General features: G+C 41.4%; 1 long non-coding RNA gene across 9 annotated transcripts in view; it reads right to left on the bottom strand.

The window, feature by feature from the left end:
• Positions 1–23,074, bottom strand: part of Gm30735 — a 34,725-nt gene extending 11,651 nt beyond the window's left edge. For 2 of the 9 annotated variants that reach the window (XR_867288.2, XR_003954476.1), the window contains exons 1-3: positions 22,560–23,074; positions 17,583–17,660; positions 449–509 (exon numbers count right to left, since the gene is read on the bottom strand). This is a non-coding gene — a long non-coding RNA (predicted gene, 30735). Of the gene's footprint in view, positions 1–448; positions 1,200–17,582; positions 17,661–22,559 lie in introns of those variants that run through there. The other 7 variants (XR_867287.2, XR_375662.3, XR_867286.2 and 4 more) reach the window with 5 other exon arrangements.
• Positions 23,075–27,654: the final 4,580 nt, after the last annotated feature.

The following is a 27,654-nucleotide window of genomic DNA, read 5'->3' as shown; positions in this document are numbered from 1 at the left end:
ATTTGCTTAGAGATTTCAACAGGACATGTAGACTGTTGATTCTGACTCTAAGATAACAGTCCTCAGCAGAGCCCACCGCCTATTGTACATGTCCTACACGAGTTGACAGTGAAGTGCAAAGGCGATTGCTAAATTAGCAAGGGCAAGCATGAGGCACAACAAATAGACTAACCATTAGTTCAGCACAACTAAGTCTGAGACACAACGTAGGCCTCTCGAAACCTCAAACTCAGTCTTTCAACTACGTTCTAGATATTTGTTCCTAATGTTTGTATGCCTATGGTCATAAATCAGATATAGACTTTGACTCCTCCTCACCCCCCGAGGGTTTATATTCTGGCAAAAGAGATGGGGCTAACTATTAGCTACCTATAGAGTTGACATAATGAAGTCAAAATCCTGAGAATAATGAAAGTCCATTGTGGAAGATTCAAGGCTAGAAACCTACCTCAGCCTGTCCGGGATGGACCACACCCTTCCTCTGCTCCTTGTGCATTTCCGTGCTGCTTCTGTTAAAGGAAAAAAGAAGCATGTGTGCCATGCTGATGGTAGAACAGTTCACGAAACACAACTCCTGCATCTGCGGGACTCTCACATCAGTCCTCCAAGCCTTTGTCTCCTACGAATCAGGATGTCTCTGCCTAAGTTTCTTCAGAGAGTGAACCTCAGAACTGCCTTTGATCCCTTCCCCTTTGTGGACACTTGGACCCTAGTCAGTTCTACTTGTCTCGTCTGTAGTCACATTCCAGCATTATCTACTTCTTAGTATTTTGTTGCATTAATGCCATCTCCATAAAGAGTAAAGAGCCCTTGTCCCTGCCAGCACCCACACCCGCATCTCAAGGCCCTGGCTTAGGAACGGGGCATTTGTTATAAGAGTGGGTCATGCTCACTATTGAGCTCTTCACAATTAGATTAGATAGTATGTCTAGTCTCACCCCTGTCTCCTGTGTACTGAGACACCGTCGTAACTGACTATTTTATTTTCTGGAATATGACCTCCCACTGTGTATAGGTTGACTTCTTTCTCCTACCTCCTCTTCCCTCCGTGTTGCAATCACTCCCTGCAGGTCAGTTTCTCATGATTTGTCCAGTGTCTTCTACAATTACCATCCTACCTTCCTTCTTTGGAACATTCAAAGTCTGCTGGTGATGCCCTTTCATTATGAAATGTCCAATACACATCATAGTTTTCTCCATACTGATATTATATAATTTTCAGAGTGCCTTTGAAAATGTGTTAATGAGTGTGGAAAGCCTGGTGAGGGAACAGAGTCAGAAAGACAACCAAGCCCACCAAGAGTCTTCCCTCTGAACTTGCGTCCATACCCGCTCCCACACTTCCATTCTCCACAAAGACTCTCAAGTCTATCTGCCTGCACTTAGGGAGTACATGAGGACTTGCCGTGGGTTCCTTCTCATCTGCATCTCACTCTTTAGCAGAGTCTGCTTCACTCCCTTACATGAATTTAAGGAGACAGGAGCCAATAATTAACACGAAACTGAACTTGCTCCTCATTCCCTGTGTTGCAAGAGAAGGAGCTACGCTAAAAGCTCTGTGTATGAGGCAGTCTGGTGAAGGGAATGACCCAGGTCTGATAACCAAGTTTTAATTCCCTGGACCAAAATACCTTTTAAAGAAATCTTCCAATGGGCAAGAGAGAGATAGCTCAGCAGGCAAAAGAACTTGACATCAAGCCAGATGACTTCAATTCAATTCCCAGAACCCACACAGTAGGAGGAGAGAGGCCCCTCCTGCCAGCCGTTCTCTGAGCTGCTGAGCATTGTGGCACATGCATGCTCACCCCAGTGCATGCTCACCCCAAACCCACAATAAATAAATGACTGTTTTCAAAAGTATCTCCCATCTGGGGGGACGAGGGGGTTGTAAAGCTAGTAAGAATTTTTCCTTCTACCACAATAAAAGTCCGTTAGCCATGTGCTATCACCTATAATAATGTATTCTATTTGGAAATTATAATAATTCACAATATGAACTATTTCCAAATATCATAGTGAGCTTTGGTTACAGTGCATTTTTTACTAAATCTCTCAATACAAATCATTGTTTTGATGTTACAAGGTCTAAATACTAATCTATAACTCACTAAGAAGTGTACAAAAAGCCAAACGTGCCTAAGCCAACCTTAGTGTGGATTGATGCAGATGTGGTGGCCTGAAGGAGGAGACAACAGGTCCGACACCGTCCCAGTGACTTTGGCTCAGTCCTTACCAGTGTTATTTGACTATCTTCACTTTGGAAGGGGCCACGTCTCAACCCGTGTTAGAGAAGGACGTTACACTAGAGTTCTTAGTTCCCTTCTAGAAACCAGTTTCCCCCCTCCCATTCTGCAGTGTCTTGTACAGGGAGTCAAGCTCTGAAGCCTGAAGTCTCCCACTCTCAGGAGCTCCCTAAGGCGAGGTTAAAGATTCATTTAAGGTTGCCTCTCACATTGTGGCATCCCAGCTAACAGGAGAGAACGATTGGTTCCTGTAGGCAGTGGGATGGTAAGCTGCAGTTCCCCACCTCCAATTTCAGCTTGAGGAGACTGTTGCATCCCTGTGGTGGTTGTTTTCTCAGTTATAAAGACCCTACCATCACAAGCCATGCCTGAAATAGTGATGAAAGAGAAGGACTTGCATAGATGGAAACCGAGATGCAAACTTCTTGCGCGCGCTCGACTGGCCAGGAAGAACGACGCTGCAACAGGATCCTTCTGCACACGTTTATTGGGAGAGCTTGATTGTAGAGGCGAAAAGACCCCGAGCCCAGAACTGGTGCTGCTTTTATAGGCCTAGGAGAGGCGTGTCTTACACCCAGATTGGTTATGCACTACGCCTCATTTGCATGTTCCTCATCTGATTGGCTACTCTCTCTCAGTACCTCACAGAGCCTCATTATCATACCTCATTTGCATGTCTCACATCCGATTGGTTACTCTCTCTCAGTACCTTACAGAACCTCATTATCATACCTCATTTGCATGTCTCACATCTGATTGGTTATACTCTCAGTACCTTACAGAACCTCATTATCATGCCCGGGCCAGGCAGTGTCTTTGCAAAAAACTTTACTGCATATGTACACATTGGTTGTTTGTCCAAACTTATGCGTGGTGGCCAGCAGTAGTCAGTGCCACTCTGCAACGGCACATGTGGCTTCCCACGCAAACTCTCCACCGTTAAACAGCTCTGTAACAAACTACAGGTTTTCATTTGAGCGTATGAAGGACATGTCCCCTCTACTCAGAAACCTTTGGAATTCATCTGAGCTGTTTATTACCTTTTCTGCTAAACATGATACTTTAGGAAAGAAACTGATCAAATAGGAATATAAACACAAGAAGATTACCGGGCTGGTGAGGGAACACGAAACCGTATAATGCACAAAGCAGCAGAAGTAGCTGGAGAGTCTGCGTAGAAACCAACATTCACAATGAGGAGGATTCTATTCAAATATCATTTGAAAGGAGAGTTACATCTGTATAATAAGGCTCTGGTATTTGAGTTGAACTCTGCGTGGAAATTTCAGGCCTAAAGCCCCAATAATAAAGTTTATTTCAACGTCCAAATCTAATTTTTAAATATCTTTAAAAAGTCAGAGTTGCCTCAGAAAATGCTTCAATAAAAAGTTCCTCTGACTAATGAAGTCCAGGGAGGCCTGGCAGAGATCACCTTGTGGTCAGGCTGGGGAAGTTTATATTCTCTTGTCCTGCATAGACAGAGAGGGCTCTCAGAGAAGTGGATAACATGCATCTAAACAATACACTCCAAGGAAAAATATTTTAAAAGTTGTTAGTACTCCATATAGTGTGGCACTTGCTGGTGCTAGGAGATGGGCACAGGGGTTATGAGCACTGGCTGCTCTTTCGGAGGACCTAGGTGCAATTTCCAGCACCAACATGGTGGCTCCTAACCATCTGTAACTACAATACTAGGGGATCCAAGACCCTCTCCTGGCTTCTTCAGACACTGTATAAATGTGGTGCACATACACACCTATAGGAAAGATGCCCATACACATTAAAAAAATGCTTTAAAAGAAATTAAATGAGTTTTTCAAACTGTCACTTGTCTGCCCACATTTGGAAACAGTTTCAACTGATTTCTATCTTCATGTAAGATTCAAGGGACATGTTAAGAAGCCAAATTGTTCTTGGTCCGAGACCCGCCGAACTTAGGAAATTAGTCTGAACAGGTGAGAGGGTGCGCCAGAGAACCTGACAGCTTCTGGAACAGGCAGAAGCACAGAGGCGCTGAGGCAGCACCCTGTGTGGGCCGGGGACAGCCGGCCACCTTCCGGACCGGAGGACAGGTGCCCACCCGGCTGGGGAGGCGGCCTAAGCCACAGCAGCAGCGGTCGCCATCTTGGTCCGGGACCCGCCGAACTTAGGAAATTAGTCTGAACAGGTGAGAGGGTGCGCCAGAGAACCTGACAGCCTCTGGAACAGGCAGAAGCACAGAGGGGCTGAGGCAGCACCCTGTGTGGGCCGGGGACAGCCGGCCACCTTCCGGACCGGAGGACAGGTGCCCGCCCGGCTGGGGAGGCGACCTAAGCCACAGCAGCAGCGGTCGCCATCTTGGTCCGGGACCCGCCGAACTTAGGAAATTAGTCTGAACAGGTGAGAGGGTGCGCCAGAGAACCTGACAGCTTCTGGAACAGGCGGAAGCACAGAGGCGCTGAGGCAGCACCCTTTGTGGGCCGGGGACAGCCAGCCACCGTCCGGACCGGAGGACAGGTGCCCGCCCAGCTGGGGAGGCGGCCTAAGCCACAGCAGCAGCGGTCGCCATCTTGGTCCGAGACCCGCCGAACTTAGGAAATTAGTCTGAACAGGTGAGAGGGTGCGCCAGAGAACCTGACAGCTTCTGGAACAGGCAGAAGCACAGAGGCGCTGAGGCAGCACCCTGTGTGGGCCGGGGACAGCCGGCCACCTTCCGGACCGGAGGACAGGTGCCCACCCGGCTGGGGAGGCGGCCTAAGCCACAGCAGCAGCGGTCGCCATCTTGGTCCCGGGACTCCAAGGAACTTAGGAATTTAGTCTGCTTAGGTGAGAGTCTGTACCACCTGGGAACTGCCAAAGCAACACACTGTCTGAGAAAGGTCCTGTTTTGGGCCTTCTTCTTCGGCCAGGAGGAGGTCCAAATACAAGATATCTGCGCACCTTCCCTGTAAGAGAGCTTGCCAGCAGAGAGTGCTCTGAGCACTGAAACTCAGAGGAGAGAATCTGTCTCCCAGGTCTGCTGATAGACGGTAACAGAATCACCAGAAGAACAATCTCTAAACAGAGTCAACTATAACTACTAACTCCAGAGATTACCAGATGGCGAAAGGTAAACGGAGGAATCTTACTAACAGGAACCAAGACCACTCACCATCACCAGAACCCAGCACACCCACTTCGCCCAGTCCAGGGAACCCCAACACACCTGAGAACCTAGACCTAGATTTAAAAGCATATCTCATGATGATGGTAGAGGACATCAAGAAGGACTTTAATAAATCACTTAAAGAAATACAGGAGAACACTGCTAAAGAGTTACAAGTCCTTAAAGAAAAACAGGAAAACACAATCAAACAGGTAGAAGTCCTTACAGAAAAAGAGGAAAAAACATACAAACAGGTGATGGAAATGAACAAAACCATACTAGACCTAAAAAGGGAAGTAGACACAATAAAGAAAACTCAAAGCGAGGCAACACTAGAGATAGAAACCCTAGGAAAGAAATCTGGAACCATAGATTTGAGCATCAGCAACAGAATACAAGAGATGGAAGAGAGAATCTCAGGTGCAGAAGATTCCATAGAGAACATCGGCACAACAATCAAAGAAAATGGAAAATGCAAAAAGATCCTAACTCAAAATATCCAGGAAATCCAGGACACAATAAGAAGACCAAACGTACGGATAATAGGAGTGGATGAGAATGAAGATTTTCAACTCAAAGGTCCAGCAAACATCTTCAACAAAATTATTGAAGAAAACTTCCCAAATCTAAAGAATGAGATGCATATGAACATACAAGAAGCCTACAGAACTCCAAATAGACTGGACCAGAAAAGAAATTCCTCCCGACACATAATAATCAGAACATCAAATGCACTAAATAAAGATAGAATACTAAAAGCAGTAAGGGAAAAAGGTCAAGTAACATATAAAGGCAAGCCTATCAGAATTACACCAGATTTTTCACCAGAGACTATGAAAGCCAGAAGAGCCTGGACAGATGTTATACAGACACTAAGAGAACACAAACTGCAGCCCAGGCTACTATACCCAGCCAAACTCTCAATTATCATAGAGGGAGAAACCAAAGTATTCCACGACAAAACCAAATTCACGCATTATCTCTCCACGAATCCAGCCCTTCAAAGGATAATAACAGAAAAAAACCAATACAAGAACGGGAACAACGCCCTAGAAAAAACAAGAAGGTAATCCCTCAACAAACCTAAAAGAAGACAGCCACAAGAACAGAATGCCACCTTTAACAACTAAAATAACAGGAAGCAACAATTACTTTTCCTTAATATCTCTTAACATCAATGGTCTCAACTCGCCAATAAAAAGATATAGACTAACAAACTGGCTACACAAACAAGACCCAACATTTTGCTGCTTACAGGAAACTCATCTCAGAGAAAAAGATAGACACTACCTCAGAATGAAAGGCTGGAAAACAATTTTCCAAGCAAATGGTATGAAGAAACAAGCAGGAGTAGCCATCCTAATATCTGATAAGATTGACTTCCAACCCAAAGTCATCAAAAAAGACAAGGAGGGACACTTCATTCTCATCAAAGGTAAAATCCTCCAAGAGGAACTCTCAATTCTGAATATCTATGCTCCAAATACAAGAGCAGCCACATTCACTAAAGAAACTTTAGTAAAGCTCAAAGCACACATTGCGCCTCACACAATAATAGTGGGAGACTTCAACACACCACTTTCACCAATGGACAGATCATGGAAACAGAAACTAAACAGGGACACACTGAAACTAACAGAAGTGATGAAACAAATGGATCTGACAGATATCTACAGAACATTTTATCCTAAAACAAAAGGATATACCTTCTTCTCAGCACCTCATGGTACCTTCTCCAAAATTGACCACATAATAGGTCACAAATCAGGCCTCAACAGATTCAAAAATATTGAAATTGTCCCATGTATCCTATCAGATCACCATGCACTAAGGCTGATCTTCAATAACAAAATAAATAACAGAAAGCCAACATTCACATGGAAACTGAACAACACTCTTCTCAATGATACCTTGGTCAAGGAAGGAATAAAGAAAGAAATTAAAGACTTTTTAGAGTTTAATGAAAATGAAGCCACAACGTACCCAAACCTTTGGGACACAATGAAAGCATTTCTAAGAGGGAAACTCATAGCTATGAGTGCCTTCAAGAAAAAACGGGAGAGAGCACATACTAGCAGCTTGACAACACATCTAAAAGCTCTAGAAAAAAAGGAAGCAAATTCACCCAAGAGGAGTAGACGGCAGGAAATAATCAAACTCAGGGGTGAAATCAACCAAGTGGAAACAAGAAGAACTATTCAAAGAATTAACCAAACGAGGAGTTGGTTCTTTGAGAAAATCAACAAGATAGATAAACCCTTAGCTAGACTCACTAAAGGGCACAGGGACAAAATCCTAATTAACAAAATCAGAAATGAAAAGGGAGACATAACAACAGATCCTGAAGAAATCCAAAACACAATCAGATCCTTCTACAAAAGGCTATACTCAACAAAACTGGAAAACCTGGACGAAATGGACAAATTTCTGGACAGATACCAGGTACCAAAGTTGAATCAGGATCAAGTTGACCTTCTAAACAGTCCCATATCCCCTAAAGAAATAGAAGCAGTTATTAATAGTCTCCCAGCCAAAAAAAGCCCAGGACCAGACGGGTTTAGTGCAGAGTTCTATCAGACCTTCAAAGAAGATCTAACTCCAGTTCTGCACAAACTTTTTCACAAGATAGAAGTAGAAGGTATTCTACCCAACTCATTTTATGAAGCCACTATTACTCTGATACCTAAACCACAGAAAGATCCAACAAAGATAGAGAACTTCAGACCAATTTCTCTTATGAACATCGATGCAAAAATTCTTAATAAAATTCTCGCTAACCGAATCCAAGAACACATTAAAGCAATCATCCATCCTGACCAAGTAGGTTTTATTCCAGGGATGCAGGGATGGTTTAATATACGAAAATCCATCAATGTAATCCATTATATAAACAAACTCAAAGACAAAAACCACATGATCATCTCGTTAGATGCAGAAAAAGCATTTGACAAGATCCAACACCCATTCATGATAAAAGTTCTGGAAAGATCAGGAATTCAAGGCCAATACCTAAACATGATAAAAGCAATCTACAGCAAACCAGTAGCCAACATCAAAGTAAATGGAGAGAAGCTGGAAGCAATCCCACTAAAATCAGGGACTAGACAAGGCTGCCCACTTTCTCCCTACCTTTTCAACATAGTACTTGAAGTATTAGCCAGAGCAATTCGACAACAAAAGGAGATCAAGGGGATACAAATTGGAAAAGAGGAAGTCAAAATATCACTTTTTGCAGATGATATGATAGTATATATAAGTGACCCTAAAAATTCCAACAGAGAACTCCTAAACCTGATAAACAGCTTCGGTGAAGTAGCTGGATATAAAATTAACTCAAACAAGTCAATGGCCTTTCTCTACACAAAGAATAAACAGGCTGAGAAAGAAATTAGGGAAACAACACCCTTCTCAATAGCCACAAATAATATAAAATATCTCGGCGTGACTCTAACGAAGGAAGTGAAAGATCTGTATGATAAAAACTTCAAGTCCCTGAAGAAAGAAATTAAAGAAGATCTCAGAAGATGGAAAGATCTCCCATGCTCATGGATTGGCAGGACCAACATTGTAAAAATGGCTATCTTGCCAAAAGCAATCTACAGATTCAATGCAATCCCCATTAAAATTCCAACTCAATTCTTCAACGAATTAGAAGGAGCAATTTGCAAATTCATCTGGAATAACAAAAAACCGAGGATAGCAAAAACTCTTCTCAAGGATAAAAGAACCTCTGGTGGAATCACCATGCCTGACCTAAAGCTTTACTACAGAGCAATTGTGATAAAAACTGCATGGTACTGGTATAGAGACAGACAAGTGGACCAATGGAATAGAATTGAAGACCCAGAAATGAACCCACACACCTATGGTCACTTGATCTTCGACAAGGGAGCCAAAACCATCCAGTGGAAGAAAGACAGCATTTTCAACAATTGGTGCTGGCACAACTGGTTGTTATCATGTAGAAGAATGCGAATCGATCCATACTTATCTCCTTGTACTAAGGTCAAATCTAAGTGGATCAAGGAACTTCACATAAAACCAGAGACACTGAAACTTATAGAGGAGAAAGTGGGGAAAAGCCTTGAAGATATGGGCACAGGGGAAAAATTCCTGAACAGAACAGCAATGGCTTGTGCTGTAAGATCGAGAATTGACAAATGGGACCTAATGAAACTCCAAAGTTTCTGCAAGGCAAAAGACACTGTCTATAAGACAAAAAGACCACCAACAGACTGGGAAAGGATCTTTACCTATCCTAAATCAGATAGGGGACTAATATCCAACATATATAATGAACTCAAGAAGGTGGACCTCAGAAAATCAAATAACCCCCTTAAAAAATGGGGCTCAGAACTGAACAAAGAATTCTCACCTGAGGAATACCGAATGGCAGAGAAGCACCTGAAAAAATGTTCAACATCCTTAATCATCAGGGAAATGCAAATCAAAACAACCCTGAGATTCCACCTCACACCAGTCAGAATGGCTAAGATCAAAAATTCAGGTGACAGCAGATGCTGGCGAGGATGTGGAGAAAGAGGAACACTCCTCCATTGTTGGTGGGATTGCAGGCTTGTACAACCACTCTGGAAATCAGTCTGGCAGTTCCTCAGAAAATTGGACATAGTACTACCGGAGGATCCAGCAATACCTCTCCTGGGCATATATCCAGAAGAAGCCCCAACTGGTAAGAAGGACACATGCTCCACTATGTTCATAGCAGCCTTATTTATAATAGCCAGAAACTGGAAGGAACCCAGATGCCCCTCAACAGAGGAATGGATACAGAAAATGTGGTACATCTACACAATGGAGTACTACTCAGCTATTAAAAAGAATGAATTTATGAAATTCCTAGCCAAATGGATGGACCTGGAGAGCATCATCCTGAGTGAGGTAACACAATCACAAAGGAACTCACACAATATGTACTCACTGATAAGTGGATACTAGCCCAAAACCTAGGATACCCACGATATAAGATACAATTTCCTAAACACATGAAACTCAAGAAAAATGAAGACTGAAGTGTGGACACTATGCCCCTCCTTAGAAGTGGGAACAAAACACCCATGGAAGGAGTTACAGAAACAAAGTATGGAGCTGAGATGAAAGGATGGACCATGTAGAGACTGCCATATCCAGGGATCCACCCCATAATCAGCTTCCAAATGCTGACACCATTGCATACACTAGCAAGATTTTATCGAAAGGACCCAGATGTAGCTGTCTCTTGTGAGACTATGCCGGGGCCTAGCAAACACAGAAGTGGATGCTCACAGTCAGCTAATGGATGGATCACAGGGCTCCCAATGGAGGAGCTAGAGAAAGTACCCAAGGAGCTAAAGGGATCTTCAACCCTATAGGTGGAACAACATTATGAACTAACCAGTACCCCTGAGCTCTTGACTCTAGCTGCATATGTATCAAAAGATGGCCTATTCGGCCATCACTGGAAAGAGAGGCCCATTGGACACGCAGACTTTGTGTGCCCCGGTACAGGGGAACGCCAGGGCCAAAGGGGGGGAGTGGGTGGGTAGGGGAGTGGGGGTGGGTGGGTAAGGGGGACTTTTGGTATAGCATTGGAAATGTAAATGAGCTAAATACCTAATTAAAAAAAAAAATGGAAAAAAAAAAAAAAAAAAAAAAAAAAGCCAAATTGTTTAGAATAAAATAATATTCTGCTTTTTTATTGTTTGGGTTTTTTTTTTTTTTTAGTTTATTCCCAGTTTTGTCAGTTTATTGTAGGTTAAACTTAGAATTTCTTGGAATAAAAATTTCATATAATGAGGTCTTATCGATCAGGTGAAAAAGTATATAACCAGACAGTATGAAAATATTTTCATAAGTACCTAGAAAGATGACCTGGTGGTTAAGGTCACTGGCTACTCTTCCAGAAGACCTGATTTCAGTTCTCAGGCTTACCTAGTAACTCATAACTCCAGTTCCAAGGAATCTGTCTTCCATGAGCACTGCACATGCATGGTACATGTACATAAGTGTAGGCAAAACAGTCATGCAATTAAATAAAAAGTATTAAATACATATGCATATGCTTGATTAAAATAGAGAGGGAAAGGCGACCACACCTGGGCTAGAGCCCTAGCTAAGGGATGGTCCTGAAGAAGTTAGCAGTTTTCACTTTTTCACTCATTCGTCATCCTTGACATCTGATCCAATGGCTCTACACTACTTAGAAAACAAGCAAACAGAGGCTAACGCTTCTCCGGTATCCAATAAATATGAATGAGTCTCACTCATTTATATGTGCTCAAATATATCCTTGGTTTGCAGAGAGAGAGCCCTGCCTTATGTATGAGTTCATTCAGATTGCATAAGATGTCTACTCAATTTAAATATGTACAAAGAAACAAGAAAAAGGCTTTGGTCAGCACTGTCTGTATTCAGGGGCTTTATAATAAAGACAAAGAGGAGGTGATTTTGAAGTGTGTGAGGGGCGTATTCTTCACACTGCTGAGAGCTCACGAGGACAAAGAACTTATGCTGTATACCGGAGTGCTTGGGAAATCCTAAATCAAGGCAGTGTTAAAGCTGGGTAGGTTGTGGAGAGATACCTTCCAGGTGAGGTTGAAATGTTACTCAAGTCTGACAAAAGACGTGAGTCCACGAACCAAGTGAAATTCCTCCTAATTGTATAATTGCCTGACTCCTTTATCACTCTGCCAATTTTTAAATCCTTCCATAGATATGCAGAAGGAAGAACGCTCTTTCCATATTTGTCTTCAGATTATTTGGTCTTCATTTGCTCTGTGACCATTACAGGCTAAGTCTGAGCAGCCCCCAGTTATTTAGATTTACACACCCACATAATGGGTGGATTTAGGGTTCTACTTGGGAACACCGTGTTTCAAAACATTCTGTCAAAATAGGCTTTGCTCAGACTTGCGTTTGAAACAAGAAGCCACAAACGACAGCGTGTGTCAGCCCTCCTGTCTTTGAAATAACTTGTTGGGGACCTGACTGGGTGACACATTAACACCAATTTACATTTTTCATTGTCCTTTTTTTATGATTTTATTGCTTTTTAATGAAAAATGACACTTGTTGTAGATACCTTTAACTAGTTTAAGATTTTTGTTGCTCATATACATAAAGTCTAAGATGGAAGCATTCATTAAATTCCATCCATGTAGACTTCATAATCATGGAATTGTCTAAAAGTCTGTTTAACGGCCTGGATGTTCCTTTAAAACTGACTGCAGTGAGGGCCGTGCATATCTCTCCAGGGATGCTTGCCTCATCTATCCACAAACCCTCTTCCCCATAAACTTCTGTGTAGTGGGTTTGGTTTTCACATTTTTTTTTTGAGTTCTTTTTTTTTCTTTTTTTTTTTTAATTAGGTATTTTCTTCATTTACATTTTCAATGCTATCCCAAAGGTCCCCCATACCCAACCCCCCCCCAATCCCCTACCCACCCACTCCCCCTTTTTGGCCCTGGCATTCCCCTGTACTGGGGCATATAAAGTTTGCAAGTCCAATGGGCCTCTCTTTGCAGTGATGGCCGACTAGGCCATCTTTTGATACATATGCAGCTAAAGACAAGAGCTCTGGGGTACTGGTTAGTTCATATTGTTGTTCCACCTATAGGGTTGCAGTTCCCTTTAGCTCCTTGGGTAATTTCTCTAGCTCCTCCATTAGGAGCCGTGTGTGACCCATCCAATAGCTGACTGTGATCATCCACTTCTGTGTTTGCTAGGCCCCGGCATAGTCTCACAAGAGAGAGCTATATCTGGGTCCTTTCAGCGAAATCTTGCTAGTGTATGCAATGGTGTCAGCATTTGGAAGCTGATTATGGGATGGATCCCTGCATATGGCAATCACTAGATGGTCCATCCTTTCGTCACAGCTCCAAATTTTGTCTCTGTAACTCCTTCTATGGGTGTTTTGTTCCCATTTCTAAGAAAGGGTAAAGTGTCCACACTTTGGTCTTCATTCTTGAATTTCATGCGTTTGGTAAGTTGTATCTTATATCTTGGGTATCCTAAGTTTCTGGGCTATTATCCACTTATCAGTGAGTACATATTGTGCGAGTTCCTTTGTGATTGGGTTACTTCACTCAGGATGATACCCTCCAGGTCCATCCATTTGCCTAGGAATTTCATAAATTCATTTTTTTAATAGCTGAGTAGTATTCCATTGTGTAAATGTACCACATTTTCTGTATCCATTCCTCTGTTGAGGGGCATCTGGGTTCTTTCCAGCTTCTGGCTATTATAAATAAGGCTGCTATGAACATAGTGGAGCACGTGTTCTTCTTACCGGTTGGGACATCTTCTGGATATATGCCCAGGAGAGGTATTGCGGGATCCTCCGGTAGTACTATGTCCAATTTTCTGAGGAACCGCCAGACTGATTTCCAGAGTGGTTGTACAAGTTTGCAATCCCACCAACAATGGAGGAGTGTTCCCCTTTCTCCACATCCTCGCCAGCATCTGCTGTCACCTGAGTTTTTGATCTTAGCCATTCTGACTGGAGTGAAGTGGAATCTCAGGGTTGTTTTGATTTGCATTTCCCTGATGATTAAGGATGTTGAACATTTTTTCAGGTGCTTCTCTGCCATTTGGTATTCCTCAGGTGAGAATTCTTTGTTCAGCTCTGAGCCCCATTTTTAATGGGGTTATTTGATTTTCTGGAGTCCACCTTTTTAAAGCAAACTACACACAGGTCAAGAATACACTTTCCCAAAGAACTAAAAAAAAATGCAGTACCTATTTTAAAACTGCCTGGTACCTAGGGTTTTCTGAAATAACAATAGTCACTTGTTCAACATATGAAGGGTGTTGCCTGAGGGACAAGAGTACATCCAGAAGTAAAGGTATTCATTGAATTTTCCTTGTTCAGATGTGCAATTTAAAAGTTATAAAAGTAAAAGTCAAATTGACAAAGGATAATTTCCATTTCTTATTTTGTTTGGAGTAAACAATCATAGAAAATTTAAGGGTACTAAAATAGTATCCACTATCCCACCTTGCGGCCCCTTAAACAGCATCCGGAAGATGCAAGCAGAAAAGATGAGTTTAAGGGCCCCACAACCACAGCAAGCTGTAAAACACTTCAAATTGGGTCAACTACCGCTCCGGGAGCCTCTTTCCTTCCATGCAGTCGTTATTATTTAGAAACATCAATGAAAAAACCTGAATTGCAAATCTTAAGCCTCTAGCAACAATTACACAAGCAAATAAGTCTAATTTTTTCTCCAAAATGGCATGGTTTAGCAATATATTAAATTGTAGAACTGTTAGAGTCCATATTTCAGTTGTTTTAAAAGTCTATTTAAAAGCATTTGCATGGTCCTAAACCTGACTAGCGGCGGCTGCACATATTCATGAACATACGGAAATCTTTTGAAGAGTGGGCTTTTAATGGGCAGATTATATGACATATATACCTCCAGAAAGCTGCTTTTAAAATATGTTGTCTGTAACTATACTGAATATTGAGTTATAAATTAATTTTTTACGTCTAAAAGAAATCTACTCTCCAGAATTTCAATGATGTGCTCTGGAATTCTCGGCTCCATCTCTTTCCTGACATCGGCTTGTGAGTATTATGTCCCTAAGTAATGGATACTAAAATTCAGCCCTATTTTATGGGCATCTTCCATGAATCGTGGAAGCCAGACCTTCAGATGTGCACAGGACAGGTAAAAATTCTTGACTAAATAGAAATTCTGTTGTGGCAAAGAATCACAGTAAAGAAACACCAATGCAAACAGTGGCAGGTTTAACCGTGAGGCATCAGGCCACATCACAATAGACCTGCACAAGTGGTCATGTGCTCCGAGGTCTGGATCGACATTCTTTCACAGGGTTTGCATAGCAGAGATTTACACTAAGATGCATAACAGTAACAAAATTGCAGTTATGAAGTAGCAGCAAAAATAACTGTGGTTGGGGTCACCAGGACACAAGGGTGACAGCATTGGAAAGTTGAGAACCATTGGTCTTCAAACACCCACTCTATCCATTCTCTGGGTACATATCTGCTGTCTGGGAATCAACCCCTGGGGGAAGGTATGTGTCCATCAGGAGTCCAGAGGGCTGGGGTGTGTGTCTGAGCATTACTGCAGAGAGGATCTGATGTCGAAAAGGGAAGGCTGCAGTCTTCCTCTATTTTTAGATTCACTTAAGGAGGCATAGACATTTTGCTATTTGGCTACTTTATAACTCTGTTGGGGGTAGAAATTAGCTTATAGAAACACAGAAAACAAAATAATAATCTCCTATTGCAATACAAATGACCTTTTTTTTAAAAAATAGTTTTAATTAAAATATAGTTACATAATTCCCTCTTCTTTTTCATCCACACACACACTTGCCTGCCCACTTTTCTCAAATTCTTGGCCTTTTTCTCTTTATTATTATTTTAAAGCAATCATTGATATTTTTGATCTTTCACCCTGTAGAAGACATGAGTTTGACAATTTTCTCTGTGAAACATTTGCTAGCTTTGCATTTATTAATAACATTATCTTAGTACTTCTGACTGTATGATGTATTCATTAGACATCTACTTGCCTCTTTTCGGGTCCTCTTCTTAAGCAAATATATTACTGTTTTACAAGGCCATGAATTATCATCGTGCTATCATTTAGATTTGATCAGAGACATGTATGAGAAGGAGTTTTCAATGTAATGGTCAGAAAGGACTGGGTGATGGCCAGAGGATATGACAGAGAGAGAATGATTGTCAACTTCAGATAGTGACGTTCCAGGCAAAAGACAAAGCAAAAATAAGTAGAGGAAAAGAAAGAAAGAAAGAAAGAAAGAAAGAAAGAAAGAAAGAAAGAAAGAAAGAAAGAAAGGAAGGAAGGAAGGAAGGAAGGAAGGAAGGAAGGAAGGAAGGAAGGAAAGAGAAGGAAGGAAGGAATGAGGGAAGGAAGGAAGAAAGGAAGGAAGGAAGGAAGGAAGGAAGGAAGGAAGGAAGGAAGGAAAGAGAAGGAGAAAGATTAAGAAGCAGCAGAAAAAAGGGAGGAGGAAGAGAGGAAAGAGGAGGAGAAGGAGGAGAAGAATAAGAGGCACAGTGAAAGACATTATAGTTTTCTGCCTAATACAGCTTTGTGTTTAATTTCATGTAAAAATAATCTTGCATCAGAGTTATAAAGAATATTCAGAACTGAGTTGGGAATATTTACACCCTAAGTCCCTGAAATCAGGAGAGCTAGTTAAAGTTAGTTTACCATGTTATAGTTTAGAATACACAGAGACAGTTGTAAATAAAGCTTGTGATTGAAAAAATAACACTATCGACTCTGACTATCAATAATAACTAACTAGAATAGAGTAGTTACTACCTTGATTTGGAGCCTGCCACCAGGGTGAACATCATTTAGGCAGAAAACAGCGGTGGACAGGTACTGGGAAGGTCGTCTCATTTCACATCATCGTGGCAATATTTAAGAGCTTCCTTAAGAACTCGCACAATATGTACTCACTGATAAGTGGATAATAGCCCAGAAACTTAGGATACCCAAGATATAAGATACAACTTACCAAACGCATGAAATTCAAGAGGAACGAAGACCAAAGTGTGGACACTTTACCCTTTCTTAGAAATGGGAACAAAACACCCATAGAAGGAGTTACAGAGACAAAATTTGGAGCTGTGATGAAAGGATGGACCATCTAGTGACTGCCATATGCAGGGATTCATCCCATAATCAGCTTCCAAATGCTGACACCATTGCATACACTAGCAAGATTTCGCTGAAAGGACCCAGTTATAGCTCTCTCTTGTGAGACTATGCCGGGGCCTAGCAAACACAGAAGTGGATGATCACAGTCAGCTATTGGATGGGTCACACACGGCCCCTAATGGAGGAGCTAGAGAAATTACCCAAGGAGCTAAGGGGAACTGCAACCCTATAGGTGGAACAACAATATGAACTAACCAGTATCCGGGAGCTCTTGTCTTTAGCTGCATATGTATCAAAAGATGGCCTAATCGGCCATCACTGCAAAGAGAGGCCCATTGGACTTGCAAACTTTATATGCCCCAGTACAGGGGAATGCCAGGGCCAAAAAGGGGGAGTGGGTGGGTAGGGGATTGGGGGGGTGGGTATGGGGGACCTTTGGGATAGCATTGAAAATGTAAATGAGGAAAATACCTAATTAAAAAAAAAAGAGCTTCCTTAAGATCTCAAACCACATGGAGGAGACATTTTACCTGTAAAAGAAAGTCATTCCCCTACCTTTGAAAGCACGCAGGGTCGTCTGACAAGTTCTTAGTATTGTTGTATGTTCTCTTGTATGAGAGACGCTACTTCAAACTGCTCCAGAAGGGAAGGAAAAACATTTATTTCGAAGTGTCTTTGGGCCATAGCCCCCACTTCATCCATTGTTTGCTTCCCAGTTTCTCACTTTTAATGTGTATTTCATTTTTCTTCATCTATATTATTTTTATTTTTTGCGGTTTTAGAATTAAAATATAATTACATCATTCCCTCCTCTCTTTACTCCCTCCAACCCTTTGTTGTCTCTCAAATTCATGGTCTCTCTCTTTTGATTTGTATTATTACACACACACACACACACACACACACACACACACACACACACAATATATATATAAATACAACCTGCTGAATCTGCTTCATGTTGCCTGTGTGTTTATTAGGACTAATCACTTGGTGCTAGACAATCAATTCACACCTGGGGATGACAAAGTTTTTCCTCTTTCAGTAATTGTTTATTGCTGGTAGTTCTTTGTTTAGCCCTTCTTCACCCTGTGAGATTTCCCTCTTCCACATTAACATGTCCGTTGATGTCCTTATCCAGGTCTTATTTAGGCAACCATATTACTAAGGCATCATGGGTACAGCTTCTGATATGCATTTGTCACAGCAGTATTCTAGTTGAGTAAGTTTCAAGACCATCTTTACAGGCAGAATCAGCAAGACCCCCTCTCGGTCGTTTTCCTAATGGGCTCCCAACATCCACTATACAAAACAAGAAACCTCCACCCTCTTCCAGGGCATTGTACTCTTAATCACAGCATGGTCTTCCAAGAATGTGTTGACATATTGCTTCAAATATTTTCATCAGAAAACCAGTAATAATTGACGTGTACCCTTGTTTTGGCAGCCGAAACATGAGGACTGGTCAGGAAGACATAAAGCCTAACAGGCAAGGGTGGGAATGTAAGGATTATGGGAGCACGCCATACACGGGTGCCTCTTTCTACTGTCATGAATTCATCTTAGCACCCCTCCACCCCCCACCCGAGAGCTGGAAAGCAAAATTCAGAAAAATGCAACCAAATGTTGCGCTTGGGGAATTAAAGGCAGTGGCCAGGAGCAAGCTTCCCAAAGCAAGCATGGGAAGCTCTGAGCCTTTGCTCCCTGTAACTTGTGATAAGGGTCTACAAGTGCAGGCTTTTGGAATGCAGACAAGAAAACGGCTAACAAACACTGCAGGGCCAGACTCATGGAATGAGGTCACTTTATACCAACCACTGAAAGTGACCTCCACTGTGAGGATCCTGTGAGGGATCCAGGAAATATGTCACTGGGCTTTATAAGTTAAGCCAAGGAGAAAAACTAAGGATGTGAGATGGCTGCCCAGCTTACTACAATTTAATTTATTAACCAGTCCATGTTTGGAAGTGTACTTTTAAAAGCCTACGGTGTCAAGATTGGATATGAATGTTCCTTGAGCTAGTATTAATTTCTCTGATTCATTATAATTTACCCTGGCTGTTCCCAGTAGTGTTCCCCGAAAAGGTTTTCGTTCCGCAGAGCTAAGGGTCAAATTCAATGACTTTGCATATTATACACAAGTACTCTACCAATGAGCCCCACCCCAGATAAAAATATATATATATATATTTTATCTTAGTTATACGTATATTTTGCAGAATGTTTTTAAGCAGGCAACATTGAAAAACTTATAATCTAGTAAAGAAGAGAGAAGAGATTTGTGTTGCCATGTGGCCATCAAAATAACTATTTAAAACATGATTTTATCATCCTTTTCCATCTACAATATATAATAAATTAAATGTTTAAAGGATATGTGTTGTAATTCAAAATATTAGTAAGGAACTTTCCCAGCCACAGGGACAAATACTTTCCTGAATGAGGCAGTTATTAAAATACACAAACCTAAGCATTGCCATGCTGTGTTCTGCCATGTCGCTGTAAACTTGAGTACAGATTGTGAGCTTTGTATAGGAGTCAGTAGAAGTCATATTTTGCATGTAAAAGGGTAATGTAATACATACATCATATGCTTCCCACACTAAAATGCACCTCAAGTCTAAGCTCTGTAGGAAGGATGTGATACCATTGGGCAGTGAAAGGGAAATAAAACCTTGTACTGTACAAAGTTTATAATTATCCAAGTGTTTTATGCAGACGTATGGGCTGGGGAAACATTGGCTTGAAGTGAAACGACGTTTATAATTAACTCCTTTGTTAAAATGTTTTAAGGAGGCGAATTCTGGGAGAAAACAGCACAGTCCACTGCCAGATGGAGAATCAAGGTTTGATTTTCCCCAGGAAACATCTCACACCTGTTTCTAATATTTGTTCCTTTGGCCTGAATCCATGCCTTTGGCTCACTGATTTATTTTTCCTTCTTAGTTCTGTCTACTCTAGGAGTTGAGCGTAACTACTAAACCCAGGTGGTCTAGACACTGTCATCATTTCTGAGCTGGTGGTGGCAGAGGATATGTTGACTAACAATAGATGCCACCCACCACCTTCTTTAAAGACACCGACAGCAGCCCTGTAGTTGCCTAATGAGATGCACCAGTGGAATTTAGCTTCTTCAAAGAAACTGATGTAGTAACTTTCAACATAAACACGAACCGTTAGGCTCCAAGAAAAACAGGTGGTGGTACATCTCTTGTTCAGCTTCTGGAATCCGACTAAAGACCACCTGGCAGGGAACGCGCTAGACGTTTGAATGGACTCATTCCGGTAATGCCACAGAGCCTTGTCTATTTCCGTTTTGTAATTAATTTTCTACCGTTTGTTGGGAAGTTACAGATATGGAGATAAACCAGGTCCTTCCTGCAGGAAGGCAAAGATGTATTCATCTGCATTGATTCTGAGAGGTCAAAACTGTCCTTAGGAAAGTCACAGTAGCATTGAGGACAGCAGATAAACATAATGAGTGGTAAGTATTCGAGTTTTCAGAACAGGGTGCTATGAATCTCACCAAGAAGACCTGAATTAAAACCCGGGAGCTGGAACTCAGTTAGAGCTGCCATTGCAGGCTTCAGCTTCTAAGCTGAGCATAGGACTAGTACAGGAGAGTCAAAAGGATGGGGTGCTCACTGCATAGAAGATAAAAACTAGGTCAGAAAGAGCAATTGTGCTCAAGAATTTCCAGCCATTCTAACAGCGTGGGACATGAGACATATTTATGATGGGTAGCCATGGTGGGGGTGACACTAGGTGGGTAGGCAGGCAGTGAGTCCTCAGGTCAATTCTTACATTTGGTAGTTTAAGATTTGTCTAAATGTTTGTATAGTCATTAAAACATTTAAATTGTAATTCACATGATGAAATATATATACATATATAATATATATTATTTCTGGAAAGCAGCCATTGGTTGGGATATACATATCCCACTATACATACAGACACACACATATATATTATATATACATATATAATATATATGTATATATATATATATATAAAATCTTCTGGGAAGCAGCCATTGGTTAGGTGGGTGTTTGGCTAGAGAAAGAATTGCACTGGGGTAGTGATACTGAGACCAAACAGAAAGATGAATTTGGAAGCTGTAGAAGGAGATTCCAGTACCTTTATGATAAAATGACAGGTATGTATCTAAGTGACTGGTTGTTCGGATGCTATATTAGAAAGCACACGTTGGGTGACTTAACAGGGGTTGAGCATCACAGTTCTAGAAGTGAGCAGGAGTCCCTGAGGTTGCCCCCTTGGCTCATAGACAATTGGTGTCTTCTCTCAGATGGCCTTATCTCCATTCCTGTTGGTCTAGGGACATGTCCTTACAACCCGACCTCTTTTAACTTTAGCTATATTGTTAAAAACTCCTCCTCCAAGTCTCAACCCAAGAACTTTGAGGAAACACAGCTTAGTCCATGGTACAACATGTTCTCAAATTGTAAAAAGGTGTGGAGCATATGATGCCATCTGATGCTAGAGCAATGAAGATTGTAGATCTACAGCCAACAAGATACCTGAGAGCCCAGAGAGTTAAGAGACACAGAAGGGGGCAGAGCTGTCACCTGAAGGAAAGCAAGTGGGCTAGCTCTTGCCTCCCATACTGGACTGTGAAGGAAGCAAGGAGGAAGCTGTTACCTGTATAGTATATATTGTATTATAAATACTGGGCACTTTCAAAAATAATAGTTTCAAAGTAAAACTCCTGGATTTAATAAATATCCTTGACCTAAAATGAAAAATAAATCAGGTATATGTAGACATTAAGTTTTCTAATGAACAAAATTAATGAAAAATATAAATCTCCAAGGAGAATAATGCATAATAATAATAATTCTCTCCATCTCCCTTTCCCTCTTGATGGATAGACAGACAGACAGATAATAAACAGACAAACAGACAGACAGATAGATGATAGATATTTGTTTGATCAACCCATTGCAAAAATTAAATTATACTATGTTAACAACTTATAATTATTTTTGTTGCCTAAAAGATTTCAGCTTAATACAAATAAACCCATAGAGAAAGCTTAAGAGCTCTATAACTGAAGCTTTTAATGTTATAGCGTAGTATCCATGAGTATCCATAAGTAGGGCTAAGAAAAAAGGTTTCGTTTCCCGTTAGAGATACATGATATAAGAAACAGGCAGGTAAGACACCAAGAGACTCCCTGCAGTAGTTACTAGCCAGGGTTGGAAAGCTTTGCCAGTGCTCCAAGTACAAACGAATCAAGCTTACGCTAAATGTTCAGTGGCTGTGTACTTTTGTAGTATCTTAGGGTTCTGCCTCTTCTTCCTCCTCAGCCAGGACAGAAAGCCGGTCCCTCAATGGCTGTGTTTACACACACACACACACACACACACACACACACACACACACACCCTCAGCGTTTGGAATCAGGGTTTGAGGGTAGCCCTTCCCAAACTCTTCAGCCTCAAAACTCCTCTCTTGTCTTAAAAATCAGCTCTGAGGTTGCAGCGAAAGCACGTGGCGTTTGAGTCTTACCCACAATGCTAGGCAGTAACTTCAAACCTAAAGTACCCGAGTTCAGGTGAAGAGCGTCATCGTCCTCCCGGCATGTGGACTCCTCCGTCCACCCACACAGCCATTCAAGCTGTGTTCCAACTCTGATGTTCTCACATGAGGTATGCATGATCAGCGATGTTTCCAGAGGCCAGTCTGTGAGAGTGTCACCTTTGTGCCGGGGTCACAGAGCCATTTGTGACAGACGCTAAGTCTGGACACAGAGAGGCTTGCCTGTAATCTGGCCAGGGCCAGCCATATGCTGATTCTGGTGTTCTGCCCACTCTGCAACTTGAAGCTCTTGTCACACATCGATCTGGCCTCCTTTCTCTTCTGCTGAGCAAATGCATGGACCTTGCACTCCCCTCTTCTCTTCACCTTCTCTCTTCATTTTTTCCACTGGCTGCACTCATTCTGTGCCCAAGACTTCAGGTTGGAGTGAAATAAATTTTGGGGGTGGTAATTAATAATAAATAATTAAGGACAGATCGTTCTGTTTTCAATTCACACTACTACTGCTTTATAAATTGTACCATGAGAGATCTTTCTCTTTTGCATTTGTATTGTATTTGCTAATGAGATAGTTGAATAAATTACCCACAATACAGTGCTTTCACCCTAAGCATTCCAGCTTCAATCTCATGGAAATCACTTCGCTATTGTAGATTTTCCACTGTTATGAATTTTCATGTTTTGTTTTTTTTTTTTTCCTGACATGGAGAGTTGGTGAAGAAAACAGATTTTCTAAACTATTTTGGACTGTCTTTGCAATCTATTTGCACCTGACATGTGACACTTGAAGCACCCCTCTCCCAAATGCATTCAGATATTTGATACTGGCACGCGTTCCAGGCATCTGTCAGTCCTCTGACCAGCCACAGCTGACACTTCCTGACAAACAACGGCAAAAAATGTTTGCCGTTGAATTGAGCAGACAGTTGCTGGATAGCCTTAATGCACACAACGCATTACCCTAAGCACCACTGATAGAAAAGCAGAGAGTAGCATAATAACCAGCGTGCAGGTCTGTCTATCAAACATGGCTCACTCTTTGTGTTCAAACACACAAATTAAGTAAACACAGAGTTAAAACATTCCTGTATGTACACGGCTCCAGTAGCTAGCAAAGGGCTTTAGCTATGCTTTCCAGACTTCCTTCTGACCTGCTAGAATAATTGTGACTCTACTTAGAAGAATCCATGAAAGTAGGATTTCTGATTTTGGCATCCAGAGGAGGTTTTGTAAACTATGGCTCAGTGTCTTCTAAATGTCAGGTTGCAAGACCCTAAACTGAACAGCACCCATGCAAAAGAGTCTTCCAGCCCAGCCCAGTGTCTCAGTCAATATGCAACTTTCAGAGGGAGCACAGAGTGTAGCCTCGAGAATGAGCAGGAACACTGATGCTGGGTGTGAATCCCTGACCTTTGGCCTGAGGCCTCTCAGATCAAGCTACCTTACCAGCAGAGGCACCAAGAAGTATGTGTTAAATTTTATCACAATAGCCTCTATCCAAAAACAAAAACTCTCTTCTAAATACAAAGAAAATAAGTGTTCACCAAAAAAAATGCACAAATGTCATTAAAATTCTTTTTTTCATAATAACCACAGACTAAAGCCCTGGTAGAGTGAAAGAACATGCTGCAAGACCTGTGCTTGCCTCACACCATGAGGGCCCCAGGGATCTAACTCAAGTCTTCAGGCTTGGAAGCAAGCACCTTTACCCACTGAGCTATCTCCCAGGTCCAAGAGGTAAGAAAAGACCTTTAAGAGATAGTTGGAGTTGGGTATGACGGTGCAACCCCTATAACGCCAGCACGTGGAGCTGAGACAGGAGGGTCAAGGGTTCAATACTAGTCTGAGCCACAGGGAACTCATGTAAAATTTCAGATTATGTGACTGGAATAAATTTCTACTGCTAGGACTAAACCAGATCATTATGAGCCATTATTTCTGGGTTAGAACTCATGGTGAAGCTGGAATCTGGAGACACCAGCTTCATCTATAAAGACTGCTTTTGTTTTTTAATTTGGCCTGATATAGTTTTCCTTCATCAATTTTCTGCCATAAACAACAAGAAGCAAGCCAAAGGTAATGATATACTCCTAAAATCCCAGCATTCAGGAAGAGGCCAAGGCAAGAGGATCACAAATTTAAGGCCAGGCTGAAACACGTAGCAACGTCTATTCTGTAAAAAAAAAAAATAGGTGAGGTTATTATGATAGCCCAGCAGTTAAGAGCACTGGCTGCTCTTCCAGAGATGCAGACTCTGTTCCCAGCACCCATGGGGTTATTCACCACCATCCATAGCTCCAGTTCCAGGGGATCCGATGCGCTGTTCTGGCTTCAATGGTCACTTCACACTCGTGGTCCACAGACAGACATACACAGAAACAAACTGCTCATACGCTTAAAATATAATAAATCTAAAGAGAAAAGACATCAATCTTTCTCTCTTGAGCTAGTTATTGTCTGTGTCTAACAAATCTTAAAAAGCCAAAAGGCTTCAATAGCTATAATAGTCTCAGTTCAAACTTTAACTTTACGGGATGGGGATATAACTTAGACTCCTTGTGCTTAAAAAAAAAAAAAAAAAAAAAAAAAAAACTATTTAAAAATTTAAATATGCTAATACCATACTCATTTTCTTCAATTTTATGATCAGTATATGCAAATATAGTCAGTAAACTCAAATGACTTGAATTAAACAAGCCATCACACATTTTAAGAGTCTTTGAAAGGGGGTCAAATGAGGTTTCTTGATACTACAGTTTTCCAGAACTATCCAAAAGTATCTAGAGGTGAAAAAATAGGCAGGACTTTCTTTGAAAGGTGTCTTCAGGCAATGTTACTTTGAAACAAAAGCACTGTGTGTGGGTGTGGAGGCACAGGCTGTGTGTCAGAAAGGGTGTGTGTGTCTGTGTGCATTTTCACGCTTAAAACACAAGGATAACATGTACATTTTGGAATGTTCTTGAAAGGGCTTTGTTCCCATTCGATGTGAGGGGAGATTACAGGATCCTTGCCGCTGACATATGAGTCCTAATTACAGAGGATCAGTGTCTCCGGGGAGTTTTTTCTTTAGACACTCCCATGGAAAAGAAAGACAGTCGCTCAAGTATGTATTTTTAATTGCACCTGAAATCATCTATTAAAATATGAGGACAGAAAGGGGTGAGGTAAGGAGGGGTGCAGTAGGGAGGACTTGATTCCAAATTCTTATTTTTTATTGCAATAACTCCCTATTGGTAGACCTTCAGGGTCATATTTAAGAGCACTCTTTTTGTCTCACTTTCTAAGAAATAAGAAAAAATACAATTTAATTGTCTATAAAACATTGTATTCTATATATTTAACTAATATTTTTTTCCATTCCTAAGACTACACTGGATAAGTATCTTTTTACAGGATGCCTATGAGTGTCAGAGATTTCCACATATTCTGGGATAAAGTCAAAACTGTGTATACTAAGTAGCATGGTTATTGTTATTGTGACCTATTTTTCAAAATTAAAACCAAGAGCTATTTGCCAGCCATCTGATTAAGCTAAGCTGACTCTTAGTTCATAGCAACATCAAAATGAAGTTTCTTAAATGGCCATTAGTGTGGTTAATTCTGATTAATTTGGCTATTTGAATACTGATTAATCAAGAAACAATTTTTCTTACTTGGAGAGTACAAGAGAAGTTAAACAATGAACACGATCAGCCATTACACTATAGCCTCCTGAACACCCAAACACCCACTTATCATAACACAGTAGCAATCACATGGTTAAGAATTAGCCTTGACTATATATATATATATATATATATATATATATATATATATATATTCAGAAGGAACAAAATCGAATCAATGAACAGAAAGAAAACCTGGGCAGGGTTCAAGGTACACCTCCAACCTTTATTAAGCATGAGCTAAGACCTCTGTTTCTGATAGCAGAAAACCAAAGATTGGGAGGATTGCCCTGAAAAGGCATTTTGCTAAGCAACTGAAAATGTTTTAACTAAGCAAATTCACTCAGCAAGAGAGATAATTTGCTCTGTAGGATATTTAATATTTTTGAAGTGTTGACAGTGTGTGTGGTTCTCTTTAAAGCTCCCAGGGGAAGGCTTTCAGGGTGGCACACAGTTTTCCCTCCCACCCATGACAACCAATGCCAGCTGGCTTTTTTTTCCTGTCAGTAGCTTCCACTCCCCCTTTCTTCCCCAACGTCAGTTCATAATTATCTCATAATGATACATCAAGACTTATAAACACTATAAACACACATACTCTGTTGCATGACACTGTTCCTGGAGAGATGTGACAAAATGTCTACTAATCCCAGCTAGGGCACCAGTAACAGACCAAATAAGGATATGACCAAAGTCCAACTCGCTGAACCAATGCGTTCTATTGGGGTTACTTACAGGAGTGTAGGTGAGGGGTTTATTAAAGGAGCAGAAATGAGTCAAAGATAGATGCTTTGTCAAAGCCCACCCAAGCATGGGTAATAGCTCACTAAAGCTGGAAAGCAGGAATGAACTGCACAAGCTTCAGGCAGCTCACAGGCTTGAGGGCATCCTTTCCAGGCAGGTTATCTTGTCTGAGTGTCTCTCAGCAGTTCTTACAGCTTAAATAAACCTGGAATATGAGGGGCCTGTGAATCTGGTCAGTTTCAGGTACTTCCTGAAGCCTTTGAAGTTGTTTTCTCCCAGATCTTAAAAAGCTTCCCTTCAGGAAGGAATGTTTAACCTTCTCTTAGGACCTCCTGTATCTTAAACCAAATTCCCTCTAAGATTAAATCCTCTGTCTTGGCGGAAATTGTTGTTCATCTCTCTTTAATATATACTCAACCCACACAGTGCTTGATTTTGTTCTTATAAGTTCTAACACCTGAAGGCTGAAGACAATAGACAACTGTGCTGGATAGGTGTTTGTCAACTTGACACAAGCTATGATCATCAGGGAAGTGGAAGCCTCGATTGAGAAAATGCCTTCATAAGACAGGGTTATAGGCAAGGTGGTAAGGATTTTCTCAATTAGTGGTTAATGTGGGATGGTCCAGTCCATTGTGGGTGGTGCCATCCCTAGG

The sequence above is a fragment of the Mus musculus genome, chromosome 3 (genome assembly GCF_000001635.26).
Source record: "Mus musculus strain C57BL/6J chromosome 3, GRCm38.p6 C57BL/6J".
NCBI classification, from domain to species: domain Eukaryota; kingdom Metazoa; phylum Chordata; class Mammalia; order Rodentia; family Muridae; genus Mus; species Mus musculus.
This window is presented reverse-complemented; position numbering and strand designations above follow the sequence as displayed.